The sequence below is a fragment of the Parasteatoda tepidariorum genome, chromosome X1 (genome assembly GCF_043381705.1).
Source record: "Parasteatoda tepidariorum isolate YZ-2023 chromosome X1, CAS_Ptep_4.0, whole genome shotgun sequence".
NCBI classification, from domain to species: Eukaryota; Metazoa; Arthropoda; class Arachnida; order Araneae; family Theridiidae; genus Parasteatoda; species Parasteatoda tepidariorum.
This window is the reverse complement of record NC_092214.1, coordinates 65357275-65382164: the sequence shown is the minus strand read 5'-3', so window position 1 is coordinate 65382164 and position 24890 is coordinate 65357275. Positions and strand designations below refer to the sequence as shown.

At 29.3% G+C, this 24890-nt stretch overlaps 1 long non-coding RNA gene across 1 annotated transcript in view; it reads left to right on the top strand.

The window, feature by feature from the left end:
• LOC139427033 (uncharacterized) overlaps positions 1-24890 on the top strand; it is a 133891-nt gene that overhangs the window by 55188 nt on the left and 53813 nt on the right. The window contains exon 2 of the long non-coding RNA XR_011638168.1: positions 23725-23837. This is a non-coding gene — a long non-coding RNA (uncharacterized lncRNA). The remainder of the gene's footprint in view (positions 1-23724; positions 23838-24890) is intronic.

The following is a 24890-nucleotide window of genomic DNA, read 5'->3' as shown; positions in this document are numbered from 1 at the left end:
TATGGTAAAGTTTTTAGCAAAATAAAATGAAAATTGATTTCGTTATAACACATTAATAATATGTCAAAAGTTATATTTTGGAGAAAAAAGATATTTAAATATATTTACAGCTAGAATCATTGTTTAAAAAGCATAATCTTATTTTTAACCTTGAATCCTTATGAATAATATTTGAAATGTTTAAAAAAAATAATATTGAAAATGCAATTATTTTTTACAACTTTTTCTCATTATAAAGTTTTTTTTATCACACAAATATAAATTATTTTTCGAAATTTACTTGAAATTAAAGTGTGGAAATTCATCATCTAATACTGAATTAATGGAATGAAAAGAAGATATATATTTTTAAAATATGCTATAGCTTTAATAAATTATAATGTTGTAACTCAGACTATATTTGAATTCGTACTGAATATAAGAACATTTGAGCGTGCATAAAATAGTAAGATGGCATTCTCTAGCTATTTATCTTGTGCTTTGTCTCCGTAAGGCGTATGACATATTTCTAGATGCATAGAATATTTGAATTCTTTCCCTACTCAGCTAAAAAAGAAAATACTGCGGAAAAGAGGTATAAAAGTTTGAAAACTTAAGGGTAAGAAGAGAAAACAAAAAGCTTTCCCAGAAGGCAAAAGGGGTTTGAGATAGAAAGAGGCAAAAAGGGGTTTGAGATAGAAAGAACATTGTAAAACTCGGCTTTTGACACTAGGTCAGGAATGTTGACTGCTTTGGAAAACTTCTTGCAGAAGAACCATTTATTTTCCAGCCTCTAGGCATACACAGAATCCGCCCGCGTAGACATTTCGACCACATATAAAAGAGGTGAAAAAAAAAATTAAAAAAAAAAAGAAACTGGTTGGAAGGAAAAAAAAAGCATAAGTGAGACAGGGCCGGAAAATGGTTTCCGTTCTTTGGCACTATATTTCATCCCCGACTCGTCCAAAGTTCTCACCTCGCCACTAGCATGGACATGCCACCGTAGATGGAACGTTACAAATAAATATAAATGCACAAGTGCAAGTCTCCGAGTAAATCTTTAGGGAACTTGCTCTTGATGGATTCAGGTTCCCCTGACGAAAAGAAGATGATTTTTCATCCTGCCACGTCGGGGATACTGGGACACCAACAGAAGCTTTATTAATCTCAATTAAGCACTCCGTGGCATAGTCTGCGCAACAGCTAAAGTCGAGTCACATGCGAGCAGTCATGTATGAAATATACATCTCACATTGGTAGGATTCACCACTCGTTTTGTTGGAGTGGGTGCCGTAAGGGGGTGGGCCACAGAGAGTTTTACCACCATGCATACCAATGACACTTTCCACCCCCTTTCCTTTTCGTGTAGGCTGGATTCTCATAGTTCCTATGACTCTTGAGAACAGAAGTACCTTCGTTCTCAGAGAACGCTCTATCATGGGAATCTTGGAAACAGAAGTATTTTTGCTACTGGATTCTTCTTAGTTGGATGAACATTTATCTTAAGCTCAAAAGCGATATCCAAGGCAAGCGATTTAATCGATGAATCATATTGCTCCCAAACCCGTAGCGATTTATTTAACACTTCATTTCTTGATTCCGTGAGATTTTGAAAGAGAAGTATGAAATTTGCCCCAGGAGGCACACTATACCTGGATGTATTGGAAGTAGTCTTTGTTCTTGGGATAAACTTAGCTATCTCGGGACGTTAAAGTGTATTTGTTGTGAAAAATGAGCTCCAATAAATAAACTAAAATAAATTGTACCAACTTAATGGAAAAGTTCAGAAACAAACGCTATTTGAAGACGACAAGTGTTAAAAATAGATTTGTGGTGTCTAATAAAAAGTTAAAGCTATTTGTTAAGATATCGACTTGGAGGAATATCTATAACGGGAGTTAATTGAAAAGATAGTAAATTTGAGATACAATCCGAAACACTGTGGCCAATAGGCGCAAAATTAAAAAAACTTCATATCAATTAAAAAATGGCAATAATATTCATATCAAATTTTACAATAATGTTGAATCTGCTTGACATCTTCGGTTTTAAATAGTTTAGCTTCAATAATTTCAATGTCATAAACAATGTCTTACTATGTTGAATTACTTACTAGTACTCTATAATACAGAGTATCCCGTTGGGAAATGATTGAGAAAAAAGTATTAAAAATAGAGCTAAGAATGTATCCTTATCCGGCCGGATATCGAACATCCTGTTCATTAACTAGATAATGAAAAAAAGTTTATTTAGAAGAGGAGATCGTAATTTGCCCAGCAATTACAAATTGCATATTTACAATAATACGTTGTTTAATTTTTCGTTACTTTAGTTTGCTGATTACCACTTAAACCAAACTAACGGCGTCATCATCGTGAATTTCTACAACTCCCCTTTGAATCACTCTACTCCTCAAAACGAACCAAAAATCTGGAATTTTAATTATTTGTACTTTATATTATCTACGTGTACAGTGCGCAAAAAATAAATGTAACATCTTGATTAGCTTTTGATCTAATGATCGGATTTTCATGTACTAGAACTCAATGTAAATGGTTTCAAGGACTGGCCTTAAATTTGCTAATTAATTAGAGCAGGGGTTACCTTAAGTTTCCCCTTTATAGTAATTTAACTTTCTGCGTGAAAAATTTTTGAGTTAAAAGATTTTTGAATTAAAAGGTAAATAAATTTTTGCAATATCTTAAAAATTAGGGAAAAATACAAGCAAAAAATACAAAAATAATACAATAATTACTGAGAGAAATGCAACATTTTATCAAAATCAGTCTAATAGTTCCTGAGAAATTTATACCTGAGAAATTAATACCTGAGAAGTTTATTTTTATTTCTCAGGAACTATTCGACCAATTTTATTCATATTTTGAATTTCGCCATACAAAATTTCATTCTTTAAAAATTTGTGAACCTTACAAGTCAAAATTTTTCGACTACTTTTAATAAAATAATAAAAAATAATAATTAAATATTAACAATTATTTTTTGCGTGGAAATATCATGGGTAAACAAATTTTGCAATTGTGTGCAAAAGTTTTTCAAATCGCTTGAAAAAAGTTTTCAAAATATGGAGAAATACATAAAAAATGAAATTAGGATTAAGGAGTCCAAACTTTTGATCTCTCTCGTGACCTACCTGGTACGTGAAAATCCAATCATTAGATCAAGAGTTAATTAAGGTGCTTCGTTTATTTGTTTATTTATTTCTTTTTTAGTTTTATTTTTGCACACTATGCAATGTTGTGCCACAGGTCATAGTATACTCAAAATATAATTAAAAGAAAAGGCAAAACTCTTGAAATATTAAAAATTTGCTCTTTATTCTTTATGTTAGAGATATTTTATTTCAGAGTCGTGGTTGTTGCAACATTTAAAAACTCTTCAGACCTCTTTGCTTTCAGTTTTCTTTACTTACTGTTTTTGCTTCCATGTCAGAATCATTTTACAATACCGTTTGACTTCGCTACTATGAGTTCGTAACGTCATTTGCGTTTGATGTGGCATAGCCATTTTCGGCTTTTTAGAGTCATTGCGTACACATTCAATCTAGAAATACCTCAATTTTGGTTTATAATTTGCTTTCTGTAATAAATACTGAAGTATCGTTTCCATTCAACACAGTACTCGATACTGAGTCTGAAATCTCGCTTACAGTAATTACAACAATGACTAGATTCAGTTTTATACTGATCTAAAACTACGATTTAATCGTGGTAATCGTGGGGTTCGATCCCCACGATTATCATGTTAAACAAAGAAAATGTGAAGGACTTAATATGCTAGTAGTAAATACAAGCGTGTAGTAAATATGCTAGCAGTTTCCAGTGAAACAAAGAACAACATCGGATTCTTATTTCAATTGAGTATTAATTACAAGGAAAATTCAGCGACGATCAAAATATGTTCACCGTTGTCAGAGTGCAAACTTAGACTCAAGTTATCCTGTCCATATCATAGCTCTGGTGTGCATTATATGAAACCTGAACCACAGAACACAACGTCTGAGTTTGTTGCTGTTGTTAATTATAAGGAAAATTCTGCGACAAACAAAATACATTCCCCGTTGTCAGAGTACATAATAACCCAGTCTATAACATAGCTCTGAACTGCATTGCGTCATTTCTGTACCACAAAGCACAACTAAAGAGTATGCTGCTGTTGTTAATTATAAGGAAAATTCTGCAACTTAATAACTATATTCCGCTGCAAACGGACAATGGGTTAAATCCACGTGAAAACAAATGGGTCTCAGCTTCACTTAAACAAAGGAGAAATCTCCTCAATAAAATTCTGAATAAAGACCTGAATTGTGAAGTATAAAACGCTTGCATTGAAAAAGTAATATTATTTGAAAAAAAAAAGTTGTTAAACACTTAGCAAATATTTTCGAATCTTTAACATTATTGGGTAACTCTAGTCTTCTTTACAAATCCTGAAACATTCATTCTTCTTTATGAATCCTGAAACATATTTTCATTCGAAGAGTGTTAATTACATTCAGCTTCTGTCATCAAAATTAACTTCAAGCAAATATTGAGATATGAGTTTTGAAATCAAAATTGTCGGCTTGCTTTTTAACTCAGAGTGAAGTCTCTTTCGAGATTCGAACGATGAATTTTCACTCTCGAAATCCAGTGACAACATTTTAGAAAACAAATGCTCTGAAAGTGTCGCTTTATTTAATTGCTTTTCCTTAATAGGGAAGTATTCGGTGGCAAGGGCATTAGGCTAGACATGGTATGAAAAGGAAAAGAAAGTTAGATAAGTGTGGCCTTGTTGGGGGTCGGGTTGCGCAGCTGAGCTTAGAGATTCTGGTAATGAGCCCGAGTCCCTTGCGACCCCTGGACAAATGAGACCAAGTCTACAGCCACAGAGACTATAATGAAGACTTTCCCCTGTAGTGCTTTTCCCTTGCTTATCCCCCCCCATACCCTTTTCTCTTCTTCTTCATTCCGTCTCATTTACAGCCTCCTCTCTACAGCAAAAGAACAGCATTACTCCTTCCGATGGCATTTACAAATAAAACCCTTGAACACCACCTTCTTAATAGTTCCAACCAAAATTTACAAACTAACGAAAACAGGATTTTTTTTCCGTGGAAAAAAATATGTGTGACAAAAAAAAGCAAAGCATTTTTTATATATTTAGAGTGAAAATTGAGCTTTGGTTTAATGTTTCTAATTAATTTTAAAAATGATATATTATAGTCGAAGAACTTTTAAGATTTGAAAGTTAAAATATTAGTAATACCTTTTTAATAGCTAGATTGCTTTCTGAAAAAATATGCCAGCTAAGCTTTTTTCCCAATAGCTGTTACGTAAGCGTGATTTAAAAAAATAAAGATATTTCGGATGCATTCCGTTTGAAAATTGCCCTTCAGTTTATTATTTTTTTCAAAATTAATTGCGAAAATAAAGTAACTTAATTGATTAAACAACTATTTAATTTTATTCATTAATATTAATTAAATCAATAAAGAGAACATGTATTGTATTTATTAAATTTTATCTGAATAGAGACTGGTGTTTCGTTTTTTTAATGTCTGAATTGCTGAATTCTTTCTGAGTTAAAACGAATGTACAGTGCGCAAAACTAGTACTATCAGGAATAACTTTTGATCAAATTATCGGATTTTCACGTTCTAGGACTCAATCTTAAAGGTTTCAGGGTTGGCCTTAAATTTGCTACTTAATTAGAGCATATAATATTTCAAGTTTCAAAATCAGACACAAAAGCGTACTTTCTATGAATGAACATGTATTTTTCAATTGATTTAGATTTCTTATCCTCAATATGCATGGGGTAACCACAATCTGGAAAATATGGTCCCAAAGTATGATCAGGAGAGCAGTTCGAGGATTGGTCTCATTTATAGTAATTTTACTTTCTCCGTATTTTGTCATATCTCGAGAGGTTATTAATCAAATATAAAAAAAAATTCATGAAGTTATAAAATTCGTTTATCTGAAGATAAAGTCAAAAATATTTCGTTTAAAAGTTATTTATCTTTCATTTTATTTTATTTAATAGCAGTTAAATTTTTTTTGAATTAAAAGGTAAATAGATTTTTACAAAATTTAAAAAATTGGAATTTACAGAGAAAAATGCAAAATTTTATCGGAATCAGTCAACTAATTCCTGAGAAATTTATTTTTATTTCTCAGGACCAATTCGACCAATTTTGTTCAAATTTTGAATTTTGCCACATAAAATTGCATTCTTTAAAAAGATGTAAAAATTTATGAACCTTACAATTCAAAATTTTTTTCGACTACTTTTGATAAAATAATAAAAAATAATAATTAAATATTAACAGTTATTTTTTGCATGGAAATATCGTGGATAAACAAATTCTGTATTTGTGTGCAAAAGTTGTTCAAATCACTTCCTACTGATTCAATTCCTACTGATTGTGGTTTGATTATTCTACTTTAAATGTACCAATCGAATTCTCAATTTCTAAATATATATTTTACATTAAATTTTACTTTGATGAAAAAGTGGTAAAAATAATACTGTCCATGCGGCGTTGTGAAATATTTCGTATGGAAATGAAAAATTCAAAATATTTGATTTCTGCACAAAATCGTTTATTTATGACAAAAAGAGAAGGAAAGAATATCTCCACTCTTCTGTTAAGGTGAAAACTGATTAAACTCTTTTGTTTATTTTCGAACGGCATCGTCAAAATAGTTTGAAGCGGGCTCCAAAAGCTCCTTGTCGGGGAACTGACCCATTATTACCGTAGTATAATGTGAAAAAAAGTATTTCTGTTCTTATAAATTATGTACTCCCTCTCTAAAATCAATTTAAAAAGGCGAATTTTGAAAATACTTTATGAATAACACGTCGTTCTTCTTTTCTTCTAAACTGAAATTGTAATTTGTTAAGTAAATAATTCTTAAATAATAAGTAAATAATTCTTAGGAAAAAAACGTTTATTTCGGGTATGTTTTTTTTTAGCAAAATTTTAAAACCATATAGTACTGTAATATTACCAGTTTTTTTTCTCCGAGTGGGAAATTAATATATATTTCAGTTTTTCTCATTCTTTAGTATCAAAAACGCGAATTCTTATTTGTGTATTTTTATTCTTTTGAATTCTATATTTGTGAAATTAGCAGTTCTCTGAATTTAACTTTGCTTTGACAAAGGATTATATTAAGATCGTAATATTACTAACTTATGCTAATGACACCTCGATTAATAATGCGTTTGCGCTACTGATTTGACAGAAGATTAATTAATTAAATTTGATTTATTATTAAATTTGCATTAGTGAAATGGCGATGTTTTAAACTATTATTAAAAAGTATTTAAACATATTAAAAGTGATTAATTTATTTGTTGCTGATTTTCACTTATTATGATTTTCATATATTTAGTTTTTATAAGTTTCTTTACGCTTAACAAAATTTCATGCTGAAGGATTCGTTACCTAAACAAATGAATAAAAATTAGAGTTGAAAGTATGAAACCGTTTAAGAAAAACTTTTCGACACTCGTTTATTTCAAGTCGTAAGCTAATTTTTTCTTTCACTTTTCTTAAAATCAAATAATGTGCATGCTTATTGTATATCGAATAATTTCGTAAGTTATTTGATTAAAAAACTTCATTGGTTTCGAAAATATGTAGATGGAAATAAAAGTCGATATATTTCAAGCGCTCAAAAACAGGTGAACATTTTCAAGACTTACCAGACGTGAATGAGAAGAAGCAAAAGTGATTTGGAATATATAACGTAAAGTTGTCGAAAGAATGCTTCATGTGTTTGTATCTTGTTGCTTAGATTTTTATTTTTATGTTCGTAAGTACAAGAAAAAGTATTTTCTTTGAGAATATCGTTTAGTTTCATTTTAAAGCCTTATATGATTCATGAAAGAATAATACTTGATTATCCTTAAATATTTCTAAGAGATAATATTTTATTTTATAACCATCGTTGAACAGCCGACCCAATTTTGAGTTTGCGACTACTAATGTAACTACGTATCCTTGTAATTTTGAAACCAATCCAGAAGACAAGAGAACTAACTGCTGGATCAAGTATTGAGAGAAATCTGACTTCGTGGAAGATTTTTTGAAGGCACTAACCCACATTTGCGTTACATGGAGTGGAAAACCAAGAGAACCTCCCATGGCTAGACTGACGGAAGGATAACTCTAATCCATAATACGTCTACTACTGAGAATAATTTTCCGACGGCACTGTGGTCGGTGCGAGCCGGGAGGGGGATTCGTATGCACCGGTCATTGCTGGGATTCGAACCCAGTTCACCTCATTGGTAGCGGAATGCTCTATCCCCTAAGACACCACGGTTCCTGATAATAACATTTTATTTTATTTTATAAACGTCGTTTAACAGCCAACCCAATTTTTGGGTTTATAACTACTAAAGTTCAACTTCGTAGCCATTTAATTTTGAACCCAATACGGAAGACAAGGGAGCACCTGGATCAAGTATTAGGAGAAATTTGCCCTCGTGGAGGACTTTCTGATGGAACTAACCCACATTTGCGTTACATCGAGAGGAAGACCACGAGAACCTCCCACGGTTAGCCTGAAGAAAAGGGGACTCTAACCCATGATCCGTCTACCACTGAGGATATTTCACGTCAGCAACAGCACTGTGGTTGGTGCAAGCCGTATACGGAATTCATATCGATCAACCATCACTGGGATTCGAACCCTGTTCGCCTCATTGGAAGCTCTATCAACTGAGTCATCACCGCTCTGATAATAATCTTGTTATAAACGCAGAGAAATATTAAATAGTTTTCACTATAAGTCTAGAACATGGAGGGGGGGGGACATTTTCCCCGTAAACGCTGAAAAAAGGGCATCGATTTTTCCCTATTATAAAAGCGCCCGGATGCGGTGACAACTTTAACTGTTAGTCAGACGATACATTTTCTTTCATAACTTTCACCTGAATTAATTCAATTCTTTTTAATTTCTTGGTTTGTTTGTTTCATTTAAATTCTATAAAATGCTTGAATGATTTTCCTTAAAGGATGTTGAGTGTTAATGAAAGCAAAGTACATTCCTTAATAGTATCTAATTACGATTTGATTTTAATACTTTGACTTCTTTCTATTTTTCCAGTTGTTAAATTTATTTCAGGGTTGAATATAATACAAATTTATATGCTTGACACCGTACTCTAATATTCGTTTTAATTAAAATAACAGAAAAATAAAAACAAATAAGTGTTATTGCTCATATTTACGGCATAATTACTTTAGAATAATTTATCAATATGCATTTTACTTTTCTGTTTATAGTAGAATTTATCATATAACAGAAAAATACAACAAGAAATAGAAGAGAATTTTATCACTAAATAGCATACCTTTTATTCTTCAAATTGACACGGAAATAAGCTTTTCCTATTAAAGTTAATAAAGGGCTCCACTTCGATGATTAGGGCGAAAATAAACTTTGAAAAATGCGTTACTGTGACATCATAGTGGAATGCTCTTAAATGTTACGTCATAGTTTTTATATTAAGAACATGGGATATCTCATTTAAACGATTTAACTTCAGCTATATTTTTTCTTTATTTGTCTTTTTCGAATTTCATCTATCGATTTACATTCGTTTTCTTTTTGGTTTCAGTAATACCACTTGGAACAGAGAATCTTAAGTTAATCTTAAAATAACATGGTGCTTATGCAGGGAAAGTTGGCTATAATGAAATAGCTTACTGAATATTTATGAGTTTAAAAGGACTGTTAAAATGTTTTTAAATGGACAATAGACTAATTTTTAACATAATATGATATCAAAATAATGCTAAGGTGACTTAACGCTATCCAGAGTGTTCTAAAACGACTGTTCTTAATATTTATTTTTAGAATCCTTACTAAAAATGAAAAAAAAAAGTATTCCCAATTAGGGTCTCAAATTAATATTTAAATGAAAAAAAACGAAACAAAATAAATGCTATTGAAATGCTAATCACAGTGCAGGAAGGTGTATTTAATAAACATTGAAACATGTACAATTGGAGATTGAAACGTGAAGATGTTTCTGATAATCAAATTTCAACTCCTCATTGTTTCCACCAGCAATTAAACTTGAATTGTTCATCTCCTTTACTATGATTTGTCAGATTTAGATGGGGTTTCTTTCTTTTTCCTTTTATTTTCATTGCCTAAATATTAATTTGCAACCCAAATTTTTTATACAGATTTGATAAAAATTCCCAAAAATGTACATTAAGGGTGATCTTTTCGAAACACCTCGTATGATAGCATTGCTGATTGTCACAAATTTTGGAGGAACTGTCTGCTAGACTCGTTGCACTTGAATGTAATGTAAATATTTCTATGTCAGTAAGATTTTTAAGAATTTTAGAGTTTAGGCATTAGATTTTTGAGCTTTCAGAAACTTCAATGTGTAAATTTTAATTGATTTCAGTTCTAACAGAATGCAAGATAGTTTCATTGGAAGAGAAAATAAAGAAGAAAATATTGTGGAGCATATTGACATATTGTGATGAGAATCGTTTCATTTTGTTTTGGTAGAAGTTGTCTCATATCGTGTTTTCACCTCTTTCTATCATATAAGTTTTTGATATATGAATTTATATATTCAATTTATTTTTGTTACTATATATTTTTTAATAAATGTGTATGTTTTAATATCAATGCGCATTTGAATATGTTTTATTATTTGGAACTGCTTCCTTTATTTCCCTTTTAATTATTATTAATTTTTTTACATATTCTTCTATTTTCAAATAATTGTTTTTATTTAGTCTAGATTCGCGTGATTTTTTTAATAATAGATAATTTATTTCAGCAAGCATTTTCCAGTTTTTCTGATTGTTTTATTACATTTAATGTTGTTTTAGGCAGTTTTTAAATAAATTGTCAAACATTTTGTTCTATACCTATTTTAAAACATATTTAACTATTTACAAAGTCATGCTTTTTGTTAAATTTAAAGAAGTGTATTCGAAAGGAATTTAGCGCATTTTTGTGAAGATAATTTTATTTATCTATTTAATATAATTTTTTATTTTTTGTCATTTTTTAGTTTTTTTTAGTACCAAAAAAGTAAGTGTTTTCCAATATCGGCATTTATTAACAAAACAAAATATCATTCCTTATATTTCAGTTTTTTATGCTGAAAACTAAAGAAATCGAATATCCTACTAGATTAACTTCAATAAAAATAACGCATTAGAATCCTTTATGCTTTCCGAATTCGAACAAAACCACAAAATTGCAAGACATCGAAAAGAAGGTTTCGGAAATAGAAGCGGGTGAGAAGTAAGAAGATAGAGAAAAAATGTTTCAGCTTTTTAAAAAAGAAGAAAGCCGTATCAGCGATACAATTTCGCTAATGATTTTCCTCCACTTCGTTAAAACCGGAGGTAGCACCGAAAAGCTAATTACGTTAATTGCCGGCAAAAAGTAACGTCTGGCTAAAAGAGATAATTTTCAGTCTTCTTTTTTATGCAGCTGATTTTAATTACGTTGACAGAATAAAAGAAATTGTCAGCAAAGCGTTTGGGCTGTGGATAATGGATGAAGTTGCGAGAAGCTTTAATCATTTGCTTACACTGATGGCGCTTCATTTGCTGCTTCTCTAACCAAATATTGTACATGCCGATAAAGTACATAGTCCTCTTAATTCCTAATCACGTTTTTATGAATAGAGACCACACTTTCTTTGGGTTTTATGCTCTTAAACCCTAAAGCCTTCTTCCCACTTTATTTGCCACTTTATAAAATAAGTATGGATTTCCTAGCATTTAAAGGATACTGTTGCGGTTTAACTCAAATGATACAAGTTGTTTTATCAAAATTTTTATCAAATGATTTATTCTGGAATGTTACTTGTGGTGTGAAAAAACAATGAAATGCATTTTTTAGTAAATAAATGTTTGTTTCATAATTGATTTTTGTATGATTCCTTTTACTTTCTTCTGTAACCAAATATTGTTCATGCCGATAAAGTACATTGTCCTCTTTACTAAAAGTACTTTTTATGAATGGAGACCACATTTTTTGGGGGTTTTATGCTTTTAAACCCTAAAGCCTTCTTCTTACATTATTTGCCACTTTATTAAATAAGTATGTATTTCCTAGCAGTTGCAGTATAGTGTTGCGGTTTAGTTCAAATGATACAAGTTGTTCTATCAAATGTTTCTTTCTTTAATGTTATTTGTGGTTTAAAAAATCAGTGAAAAATGAAATGCATTTTTTAGTAAATAAATTTTTGCTTCATAATTGATTTCTGTATGATTCATTTCGTATCCTTCTCTAACTAAATATTGTACACGTCCATTAAATATATAGTCCTCTTCATTCCTAACCAAGTTTTTGTGAATGGAGAACACAGTTTCTTTGGGTTTTATGCTTTTAAACCCTAACGCCTTCTTCCCACTTCCCTCTTTCCAACTAGCATTTAAAGGATACGGTTGCGATTTAGCTAATATGATACAAGTTGTTTTATCGAAATTTTTCTCAAATGGTTAACTCTTTAATTTTACTTGTGGTGTAAAAAAACACTGAAAAATGAAATGCATTTTTTAGTAAATAAATGTTTGTTTCATAATTGATTTTTGTACGATTCCTTTTATTTCCTCCTGTAATCAAATCTTGTTCATGCCGATAAAGTACATAGTCCTCTTAGTTCCTAACCACGTTTTTATGAATTGAGACCACACTTTCTTTGGGTTTTATGCTTTTAAACTAAAAAGCCTTCTTTTCACTTTATTAGCCCTTTTATAAAATAAGTATGGATTTCTTATCATTTAAAAGACACTGTTACGTTTTAGCTCAAATGATACAAGTTATTTAATCAGATGATTCTTTCTTTATCGTTACTTGTGGTTTAAGAAAAAAACAGTGAAAAATGAAATGCATTTTTTAGAAACTAAATGTTTGTTTCATAATTGATTTTTGTATGATTCATTTCGTATTCTTCTCTAACTAAATATTGTACACGCCGATAAAATATATTGACCCCTTCATTCCTAATCATGTTTTTAAGAATCGAGAACACATTTTCTTTCTATTTTATACTCTTAAACCGTAAAACGTTCTTTCCACTTTATTTAAAACTTTATAAAATAAATATAGATTTCATCACTTTTAAAGGATACTGTTGTGATTAATCTCAAATGCTGCTAGTTATTTCATCAAATTTTTGTTCATTCTTTAATTTTAGTTATGGAGAAAAAAAAACTGTGAAAATGAGAAGCATTTGATAATAAAGGAATATTCGTCTTATACTTTATTTTAGTATGATTGGTTTTGTATTCCTCTGTATTAATTTATTGCTTGTCTTCTTGATTAATGCTAAAGGCTTATTGAGCTAACAGATCTAAAAAGGTAGTCATCAATACGTAAAGTCAGCGTATAATGAATGAATACGCTAGTAATCATTGTATCACCATGTAAATTTGTTTTCCATGACGTTTATGATTCTTTAACCAAATATTAAGAATTTGAAAAAAATTTAAAAAGTAGGTACTGATTCAGTAATTACATTTTTGGTAATTAAGTTACAATTTTAATAGTTCAAAGGATGCATTACTGATTGATTAGAGTCGTCAGTAATTTAAGTTACGAAATTATTTACTAAACATAACTTTTTGCACAAATCTTATCTTTTTATCAGTGGATTCAGATTTTTAATCCGCAAACTAAGATAAAGGTAATTGCAATGTTGATTTATACAAACTGTTCTGTTTGGAGAATCAAACATTTAAGCACTTTCATGCTTTTACTTTAGAAAGAAACTAAACTATTTATTCAAATAAGTACGTGAATTAAAAACAAAAATTGCATACAAAGATAAAATTCATTGATTTGAAGAAAATTCCCAGTAAAATAATGAAATATTACTTTTTAAGTTATTTAATTTTTTTTCATTTTTATTATTATTACAGTGGTTGAAACAAATTGTCTGGTATAAATCTCTCTCTTTCTCTCTTTCTCTCTCTCTCTCTCTCTCTCTCTCTCTATATATATATATATATATATATATATATATATATATATATATATATACCAGGAAAGAAAGATTTGAAAAAGGAAAAGAAAAAAAAATTAAAATTTATTGTAAATTTTTAAAAAAGAATATTAAACGTTATTTTAAATTAAAATTAGAAACATTTCTAATTTTGATTAAATTTCTTATTTCTTTATTTTTGTTATTTTTTTATAATTTTTCTAGAAAAATTTGCAGCAATTTTTATATTTACTTTCTTCTTCTATTTCAAATCTTTTTCATTTTTTTAAAAATTTTTTCTTGTTTTCGTTGTATTTTCCTTATTTCATGGATTCAATGAACTTGCAGCTTATGCGCAGTTTATGAAACTTAATAAATCTTAAATTCTTAATTTTTCTCTAAAATTTTCCCACTTTCTCCCTTTTACTCACCCTTATATATATTAATGAAATACAAAGGGCATAATAATTCACAGAGATATTATATAAATATCAACGGAAAAAACATTCAATGCTTCTAATTGTACTTGTAATATTTACGAAATTGCTTTTTTTCCGGAACTGCACAATCCATTTCAGAAATGTAAAAATAAAAAATGCGCTAATATTTACACAAGACCTCTCTTACCAATATGAAAAATATTTTTCTCTTTACACCTTTTCAAATAAATTCAAAATGAAATTCGGAGTTGGAAAAATTCGCCAAAGACAAGAGATTGTTTCCTCCCTCCTAAAAATCTATGTCCTCTTCTTTCTGGGGAAAAGATATTAGAAGTGTGACAGGATGCAATGAATAGGTAGCTAGGGAGGTCTACTATCATGAACAAAAACAGGCCTGGTCGCTGCTTTCACGAGTTATAGTCAGCCAACAACACTGTATTAAGTGTCGGTTGTCTCGTCTATAAATCTTAGGATTCTCCCCAACTCGCCAACTTTGGGCCACCCAAACTATGTAGAGTCATAATAAGCGAGGATTATTTTATTTTTTTGTTTTAAAAAAGCTCTTTTTGTGGGTCCCCCTTTTTTATATCTCCTCTTCATTCCTTTTCCTTATCTACACTTGCCCTTATCAACTTCCTCCTCTTCTGGAAAATAAAAAATAAAAAAATAGACTGGTGGAGGAGATGGAATATGGGATACTATTAAGTTACACGTCATTGTGATGAAATTGTGGTTAGATGTGTGATCGAGATTATTCAAACAGTTGATGATTAGGGTTTTAGAGTTTGTTTTAAAGCTTTCGATTTGATTTGAAGGTAGTGATGATTTTTACGATTACCTAGATTTATACGGTTTGTACAATGTGAAAAAAATTATGGTCGAAACTACCGGAATACGGTAGTTTCTGGCTTTACAGTGTTTCTGGCTTTATGGAAACACCAAAAACTTCGTGATTTTTTTTCCCGAAGAGCTTGGGTAATGATTTTGATAAAATTAAAAATATAAAATATGGTTTTATAATGTGTGATATAATTTCATAATTTTAATGTAGTTCCTTATAGCATGGAAAAAAAAACACCATTTATTCGCTTTTCAATTTTGCATTTTTTACTAAATGTTTGGTAATAAGAGCTGTAATTTTGAAAACCAGAATTTGTGGCAAACCGTTATAATATGAATGCAAAAATTACCAAAGGTATGATTTAAATTTCATATATGTTGATTTTATAAATCAAAAATTTCTTCTCTGTGCAGATTATCATTTTAAATATGGACTGGGTATTTGCATATCATTAAGTATTTTCGTCGTAGTCGGGAGTATTCTCGTAAAATATTGTCCAATTTTTCATTGCATATTTAAAGATTTAAATATATAAAAGTTTCAAGTGCTAAAATTATTCTGGTTTGGGAATTGAGTAGATATTTCAGTAATAATATAAATCCCAAATAATTGGTTTTCAAAGTAGGATTTAATGCGCTAAATCAGCAGTACAGATGTTTTAACATTAGTCCGCTGTTGTTATTACTAATGCCTTTTGCCTATACCAGCAAGCCTGCTATGGGAATCCAAGCAATTTTAAGGCAGAGGGTGCGTTTTTCAGTGGCGCCATCTATGGCCAGGAATACGACTTGAGCCACACGTACGTCACAGCCCGTTTAAGAGGAAGGACTCATTCATACTCCATTCATTCATCACCAGATCGTAATTTTAAATTGAAACAGCAATCTCCAATTCACTACCCCCAGAGGTACTGATTTTTTAAGGGAGCTAGGAGGACTTTGTGAACCCAACAGATTTAACTTGCTCTAGTCACTATTTAATACACGGGGATTCTTTGGTCGGTGGTATTCGAGTTCTCGATCTCACGAACACGAGCCTAACGTCCTGCCAACCAGACTATCCCAGCCCTAACGTAAGTCCGTACATTTTCTTCTTCTCCTTTATTTCTCCCGCCTCTGAATCATTTCACTCACGCTTGGTCATAAGTTAAGAATAACAGCTAATAAATAATGAGGTTTAATGGGAAATTAATGTAACCTAATTGTATCGCAGAAAGTAAAATTGAGAACAAAAAACGAACATGGTTATAAATTTCTCGAATGACTGAATTTCTTTATTCATGCAATGAAATTGCGTGCAATGTCCATTGCTTGTGTTAACCAATTTAGATAATTTATTCAATTACTAATAAACATGATTGCATGCACGAATAAAAAATATACTTCCACTGAATGTTAAATTTAAAAAAAAAGAGAAATAGACAAAAACTCACAATTTGAAAGAAATGGTTGTATAGATTTCGGGAAATATCTATTTCTAAAATGAAAGTTAAAAAAAAAAAGAGTGTATTGCGTACACTTTGTAGTTTGGTGTAGGAAATATATATTACTACTAAATTTCAGCATACTTTCATATCCTATTGCATGTAGATCTAGATTAAACAGTTTGAAATTGAAAAGCAGGGGGAGGCGGTCGATTGTCGAAACGTTGACAAACCATTAGCTCTATGAAAAACATGTAAAAATCCTAAAATATTATCTATTTTAAAATTGTAAAATTATTATAATAGTTATTCAGACTCAGAAAATTCTTACCAACTGTAATAAGCGGAAAAATTTAAATACTTGATTTCGTAGGGAATTATTATTTATTGTTTGTGGTAATAAATATTTTTGTCTTTCAACGTGTTAATATTTTTATCACTTGAATTATGTCCGTATATAATTATGGAAAAAAGTAAGGCTGTTAAACTGTTAGCTTTTGAGAAAAACAAAGAATACCGAAAGTTCTTCTTATCATTGTTAAAAAATGTCAATTAGTGAATTTTTTAAAATTAAAATGGCCTGAAGAGGGAAATCGGATATTAAAAATTACTTCAAGTCTTTTGGCATACAGAATATTTTAAGAGCTAAGCAAGGAAAGAACGGGCTATTTTTTTCAGAAATTCTTATCTTTTTTAAAAACCACTGAAGAAAAGCCAGAGATGTGTTTTGTGATTTCGTTTCTTAACTATTTTAAAAATAAATGAAATATAAATTTAAAAAAAATTTGGTTTAAGAATGCATTTTTATTATTTTAGATTGCCAAATTGTTTTGTTACAAACTTATTCTTATAAATTTGAAATTAAAAAAAAAGACCTTATAATTTTGATAGCCAGAATTTCTGGTAAACCGTTACCATATGGACGGAAAAAATACTAAAGGATTGGTATTAAATACCGTACCTTTTGGTTTTATAAGCCAAAATTATTTCTACCAGAAGTGTTAGTTATAACCATGCAATACTGTAATTTGACCAGAATTTTTTTATCTCTGAGCATTTGAATCATTTGAGACGAAAGTTTCGGGTTCGCACAGTTTATTGCGCTCACCTTTACATGCTCGTGCTACAACTCGCTCTGGTCTTCCCTTTCAACTATACACACATGTTATATAACATTATCTCGTTAGGCTCGTGTTGTTATATAAGTACACACATGTTATATAACATTATTATCTTTTTTATAACTTTTTAAATTTTTTTAAATTCATTTGCTTTTAAACATGATTATTTTATCAAATAATAATTTGAAACATTAAGTATATTTTCTTCCATTTCAATAATTTTCCTGCAAACACAACTCGTTAATAATTTTGAGGGTGATATTGAAAATAAATCCCGTGGAGTTTGATGTGAAAAGGGAAGAAAAAAATTTCTTTACTTTTGCTATCTAGCAAGTCCGCTAAGAGTTTTATAATGAAAATTATATATTTTTTGGAATGTTTTCAATACTTACAAGTTAACATATACGAGAAGAAGTCGACAAGAATATTAAAATATTTATTTATTCAAATAAAATTTTTCGTATTTAAATGCTATTTATAACAACATTTCAAATAAATTGTTGGTGAAAAATTTAATATGCATTTTTAGAAGGTTTTAAGGTAAGGCATATCAGAATTTTTTGCTCAATTTTATAACCTTAAAAATTGCAAAATCGACAGAAAGTTGCCTTTTCCTTTCTTAATATTGTTCTATCCTTCTCCTCTTATCATTTTTAATAACAGGTATCCAGTTTTCTTTTATGAATAATGCCTAACAAATATTTCTAAAAGTGTTTTTCTTTCTTACAGTTTATCTAAAGCTTTTTTTCCTTGAAAACTGAAACAGAGGCAAGAAGTAAATAATTTAATTAAACGAATCAAGATCATTAGCATTAATTAGCAAATTTTCATCTTTATTAAGACTTTATGTATGGAAATTTTCGTATTATCTCAAATAAAAACTTATCCTTAAACGAATTTCTATGTAATTTCCCTTCTGGAATAATATTTTAAAGAGAAAAAGATATTACTCATACCTTTGGGATGGGAAACATCAAGCATTAAAAGGTGCAAAAAATGACATTTTGTCACCGATAGAAATTGAAATAATATTTTGAACTCCACTTATTTAACACCATCTAGTTTTTATCTTCTTAAACGAATTTTCCCCAATTTTATCCCTAGCCTAAAGAAAGGGGGAAAAGATATAATTATTCGGTTAGCAACATTTTGAAGGGGAAAACCGAATATCGTTTGCTTTATTTCTCAGTTTGGTGAACCTAAGCTTCTTGATTTCATTAATTACGTCTAATTATATTGGTGGGTGCGACGTTGTCGCAAGATTTAAAGTACCGTTTCGAAAAAAAATAGATTTTAGAAAGAAAGACGTCGAAATCGAGTAAGAAGAAAAAAATTAATTCCCCGACATTAACAGCAAAGATAACACATTGATATTTTCTTTTCTGTAAAAGAAAATATCTAGAATAAAAAAATAAATAAAGCTTAGTTATTTCTATCTCGGAAACAGTTAATGTTTTCTTAGAAATTAATTCTTGATTCTGTAAGTTAATTTCTTTTTAGAGAAACACGAAGACCATGCGTTGGAATTTAAATGTTGCTTTTTCTAAAAGGTAAAGAACTTCGAAGTAGTAATTATTTAATTCAAGTAGTTAAAGTTTTTACTGAATTTAAAATAGATTTAAAAATCTGTTTCATTTGCACTTAAAGAGAGAAAAAATTATCAAGCGTTTACTTTTCTACTACTTGTACTTGACTAAAAGTAATTCAATTAAGTTTTTTATTATTTTTTTTAAAAAAAAGGTATGTTAGCACAGAATTCGAGAATTAGTAGGGTAAGTCTAGGTTAGATGGCCATAGATGATTGATGGCCAGTTTAAATTATTCCGATACTTTTTAATATATTGCAGTATACTTTTTTAAGACTAAATCTAATTTTTTCCCGAATTTCCTTTAAATGGAAAATTTGGAAAAATAACTTTGTTTCCAAAATTATTTTGAAATTTTAAAGAAATTATTTTAATTTTTTTCGTGTGGTTCATTAGTATTTAAATCAGTGAAATTAGATGTTAATAACAAACTAGCTCTACGGACGCTCCTTAATGATGATCCGAAGACAATAGTGACGCATGCGCACATTACCCATAAATACACACGCAACACTGAAGCACAAGAATAAAATAAATAATTATAATAGATAAATATTTCTAAAATATATGTATAACAAAAAGATTAATTTTAACAATAATAGTAATAATAATCCATTTAATTAAAATCTGTTGACTACGATGTAATAGAAAAGTGCTGGAAATAATAGAGAAAAGCTACTTTAAGACCAGATTAAATCCTAATTTTGATAAATTATTATTAATAAAGTTGTTGAAAATTTTATTATTTCACAGAAAAATTGGATGATTAATTATTTTTAAAATATAGAAATTCTTAACTCTCGGATTAGACTATAAATTAGATGTTGGCCATTTATTTGAAACAAGGACAGCTTGCTGTATTCGGTTAGTTAAACTTGTATACTTCTTCAGCTTGAATTTCAGTTTACAAAATCACATGAAATACCAAGGAAATATTTAGCTGCTTACATTGACATTTCTAGTCATGGGTAGTTGCTATGCAATTGTCAATCCTTATTATAAAAACTATCTTCCTAAACAGTTTTGACCACAAATTTATTAGCACCCCGTATTAAAACTTATTTTATGATTTTTTGTTGTTGTTGTGATTGATTATTTTTAACACATTTACTGTATATATCTTTTTACGTCAAATTAATATCAAATAAGACTCTTCAAATTATTGTTTTTCCTTAAAAGTTTGCAACTTCTACCATTTTCTAAGTGAAGCAAAAACAAATCTTTAAAAAGAAACTAATTTTTTTTCAAAATTCGGTTGAAAAAATGTTATTTTCCAAATATCAGTAAGGAAGTCGTGTGTTAAAATCAGTGTATGAATATACAGTTTTTTATGGCTGAGGAAAAACAATTTGGTGAAGGGAAACAATTTGGGAATATAACGCGTGGTGTATAAAAATTGCTTGTTCGGCATAGTGCATTTAAACATTGAATGGATATATGCTGAGAATAATAAAACAATAAAATAATATATTTTAAATACATTTTGGCTTTTATCGAGATTCAATTACTAAATAAAATAATAACAATAGTAAATATACCTTTTATACTTAGTATTTACTTCATAGTAAAAATAGTAAAGATACTTCGTTATTAGCAACAATATTGAAATTATTTTCGGATGAAATTTTTTTTCAATAATTAGTTGAAAAAATGATATTTCAAGTAAGCACAGGAAACGTGCATTAATATCAGTGCATGAATATACAATTTTTTGTAGCTTACAACTGTATATAATGAGAGGAACAATATAAAAATGCAACGCGTGATGTATAAAAATTGCCCATTTACCATTGTGAATTTGCACATTGAATGGATTTACGTTGAGCATAATAAAACATTAAGATAATATACTTTGAATATATATTGGTTTTTATCGAGATTCAATTATTAAAATAATCGAGACAATAGTAAGCATACTTTTTAAATTTTTAATTTTTTAATGGCAAAAATAGAAAGTATACTTCTTTTGTTGCAACAATATTGAAATTCCCTTTGGACGAAAATTAATTTTTTTTATCAATTAGTTGAAAAAAATGAAACTTTAAATAACAGTAAAAAAAACGTATATTAAGAGCAATGTATGAATAGGCAGTTTTGGAGGCTTACAAGTACATACTAAGGGGAAACATTATGAGAATGTAACGCGAAGTGTATAAAAATTGTCTTACCATTGTTCATTCATACATTGAATGGATTTACGTTGAGAATAATAAAATATTAAGATAATATACTTAGGTTATTATCGAGGACATAATGGTTTATATAACATAATGGTTTTTATCGAGATTCAATCATTAAAGAAATAGCAACATCAGTAAATATACTTTTTTACTTGTTTTTCTCTTATTAATAAAAATAGTAAGGGCACTTTTATATTTGCAACAATATTGAAGTTCTTTTTGAACAAAATTATGTTTTTTCTTAGCAATCAGTTTAAAAAAAATTATACTTCAAGCAACAGTAAAGAAAACGCGGGGTAAGATCAGTGTATGAATATTCAGTTTTGGTGGCTTATAAATATATATTAAGAGGAAACAATATGAGAATGTAACGTGTGGTGTATAAAAATTGCCTGTTTGGATAAAAATTGCGTTTTTCCATTTAATGGATTTACTTTGAGACTAATAAAACATTATGATAATATACTTCGAATGCACACTATAGAGTATGTAACTATCTCCATACATTGAGATTCAGCTATTAGAAAACAACCTTCAGTTATTATAATGATAAAAAATCTAATGACAATACCACATTATTAGAACATTGCACAATTTAAAATCTATTTGAAATGTAGCAAATCTTTCGAAATATCATAAAATATATGAAAACATGTTAAAGGTAAAACCAGTTATAAAAATTATTTTCTTATAAATTATTTAAATAATTAATTTCAATAAGAAAAAAATCATAGTTTTATTTTCGTTTTCCTCTAAAGCTTTTCTCCGCTCCAAAATAATCTTTTTTAATAAAATTTCTAATACAAAGTAAATCTTTTACTCCAAAAATGCGTTTATCGCCTTAAATCTTCTCCCTTAATAAATCTTTCCAGTGATCCGATGTTTAGTTTGTGTTGTATTAAATTGAATTTGTCCCGTTTAGGTAGCATTCTAAAGTATTTACTTTCCCTCCATGCCGACAATTTGAAGCGCTTCCTATTTTAACCACTTTATCGAATTTGTGGTCCTTTAAGAGATTTGAGATGGTATCTATCCCATTGATCCAAGAGGGCAGTTTAATCCAGAGTACTGCTCTTGGGTGTTTCACCCTTAAATATCCTCATCAAAGGTATTCGCCATCATCAGCTCATTTGCTGGATGATTCCCAATTAGTACGGTGTCAGATCTGGGTCCCGGGATGAATTATCACTCGTAACGACTCCCTGAGGTATATCCACCCTAGGGAGATATACCAATGGGAGGAGATATTACACCCTCAACCCTCCGTTGAATTGGAAAGAATTACTAAGCATTATGTTTTTGATGGCAACACATTCATTTTCACAAGAACATAAAAATACTCATTTCTATTGATAAAGTTTCTCTCTCTTTCATTTCATGAAATGACTTGAAAAATATATTGCTTCGATTTAATATCTAAAATCCAATTGCTTATGATAATAAAATGACTATTGATGTTATATAATTTCAGATAAGTGTTACCATATGAATGAAAAAATTACCAAATGAAAGCTTTAAATCGATTTTAAACTAAACATTTTGGTTCTATTAACCGGAATTATGTTGTTGTTTTTCTTTACCGGAATCGTTATTACCTTACAGTATGGTAAATTTATCTGAATTTTTTTCTTCATGTATTTCACAATATATTTCGAGAAAAATGGCTTTGCAGCTATTTTCGTACCCTTGCTTATGTCAACAGATCTGGTAAAAGAAATGTTTTTGAAAATGTTTTTTAGATTCGTAGTTTATCACACAAAAATGCTAAATACATGAAAATTGCAATTTCGAATTTATTGTCGCTTACGTTAATTTTTCTATTGTATGGCAAGATACTGCTTAAAACTTTAGAACACGTGGAACCTTACTGTTGTTTACGCTAGCTGCAACCTTAAACAAAACCATATTATGGTGTAAATTTATTTAAAAGAAAAAATATGGATCATCCTGAACAGAAATATGGTTTAATTAATGCATTTTTACTGTGGCAGCAAATTTGAATAATAGTATGGTTCAAGGAGCTGATTATGGCTCAATGTTGAACTGATTGTTTTGAGACTATAAAAATATGAAGAAATGTTTTTAATTGTTCTCCTAAAGCTAAACAAACACTATTTAATCCATTATTTTTGTTTAACTTATTGATCATTGTTATTATTTTACAGCCACAATTCATTGATAATTACATGAAAGCAGTCAGTGCCAATATCTAATAGAAATAGCTATGCTGAACTCAACTTTGAAGGGGAAGCAGTTACCAAAAAAGATGAACTTGAAAGTAAGAAATTTTTTGAAATTATATCTTTACTGTAAGCAGAGAAAAAAAATCCTCTTTAATCAATAGCAATAAAAGTAATTCCACTCTATTCAAATTTTTCAATTTGTTTTCTCAAAAGCTGAGAATCTAAATGCATTAAAAGACCAATGTAATTTTTGCGTAATGAGGACTCATGACTCAAGAATTTTAGAAACCATGAGTTTAGTTTCTTTATTTAAAGAAATTATTGCACAAGAATTATTATTACGAAAAAATTCTTAAAAAATTATTACCACGAAATTATTACAGGCAAACTCGATGGCATAGGCACTCCTTTTCTTGTGTATATATAATTTTATAGCATTCTGGCAATAAATTTATTTGTGCTGTTGAGCTTCAAAACAAGCTTAAACCACAAAAAATAATTTTAAGTTAATTCCAGAAAACATTTTGTTTAAACATGCAATGAGTAGGATTCATATTGTTTTTATCACTCGGATTTAGAAGGGATCCTTTTTTTTTAAATAAATTTATACATTTACTTAGATAATTTTGCTCCATTTAATAAATATACAAAACTACTCAAATATTCTTAAGATGCCATAAAAAATTTAAATTTTAAACATTTAAGCAAATGTTTCCTTATAAAGAAACAAACAAATGTTAAAGAAAAGTAAAACATTCCAGCGAAAACCCATAGTTTACCGGAAGGGACCATGAAGGTTTATGCTTTACAATTTCGTCATCACGATGCATTCCTTTACGACAGTGAAAGAATAATTTAAAAATAAAGATTAATAATTCTAAGATAAAAACCATTCTTTATAATGTGTCTATGCCCCTAAAAAATTAAACAATGTTATTTTCGATGAGTTTAAGAGGAAAGAAGAAAAGCAAAAAAACAAGCTTACTGGCATGAAGTTAAATTAAATAAACATGTGTCAAAACCAGATATACTAATCTAACAGTCAATAAAAAAAATTTTAAGAAGAAAAAAATATAATGAATGTGCTTTTATCTTATACAGTATAAAATAGTTGTTAAAAATGTGTAAAGCGAGAATAATAAAATATT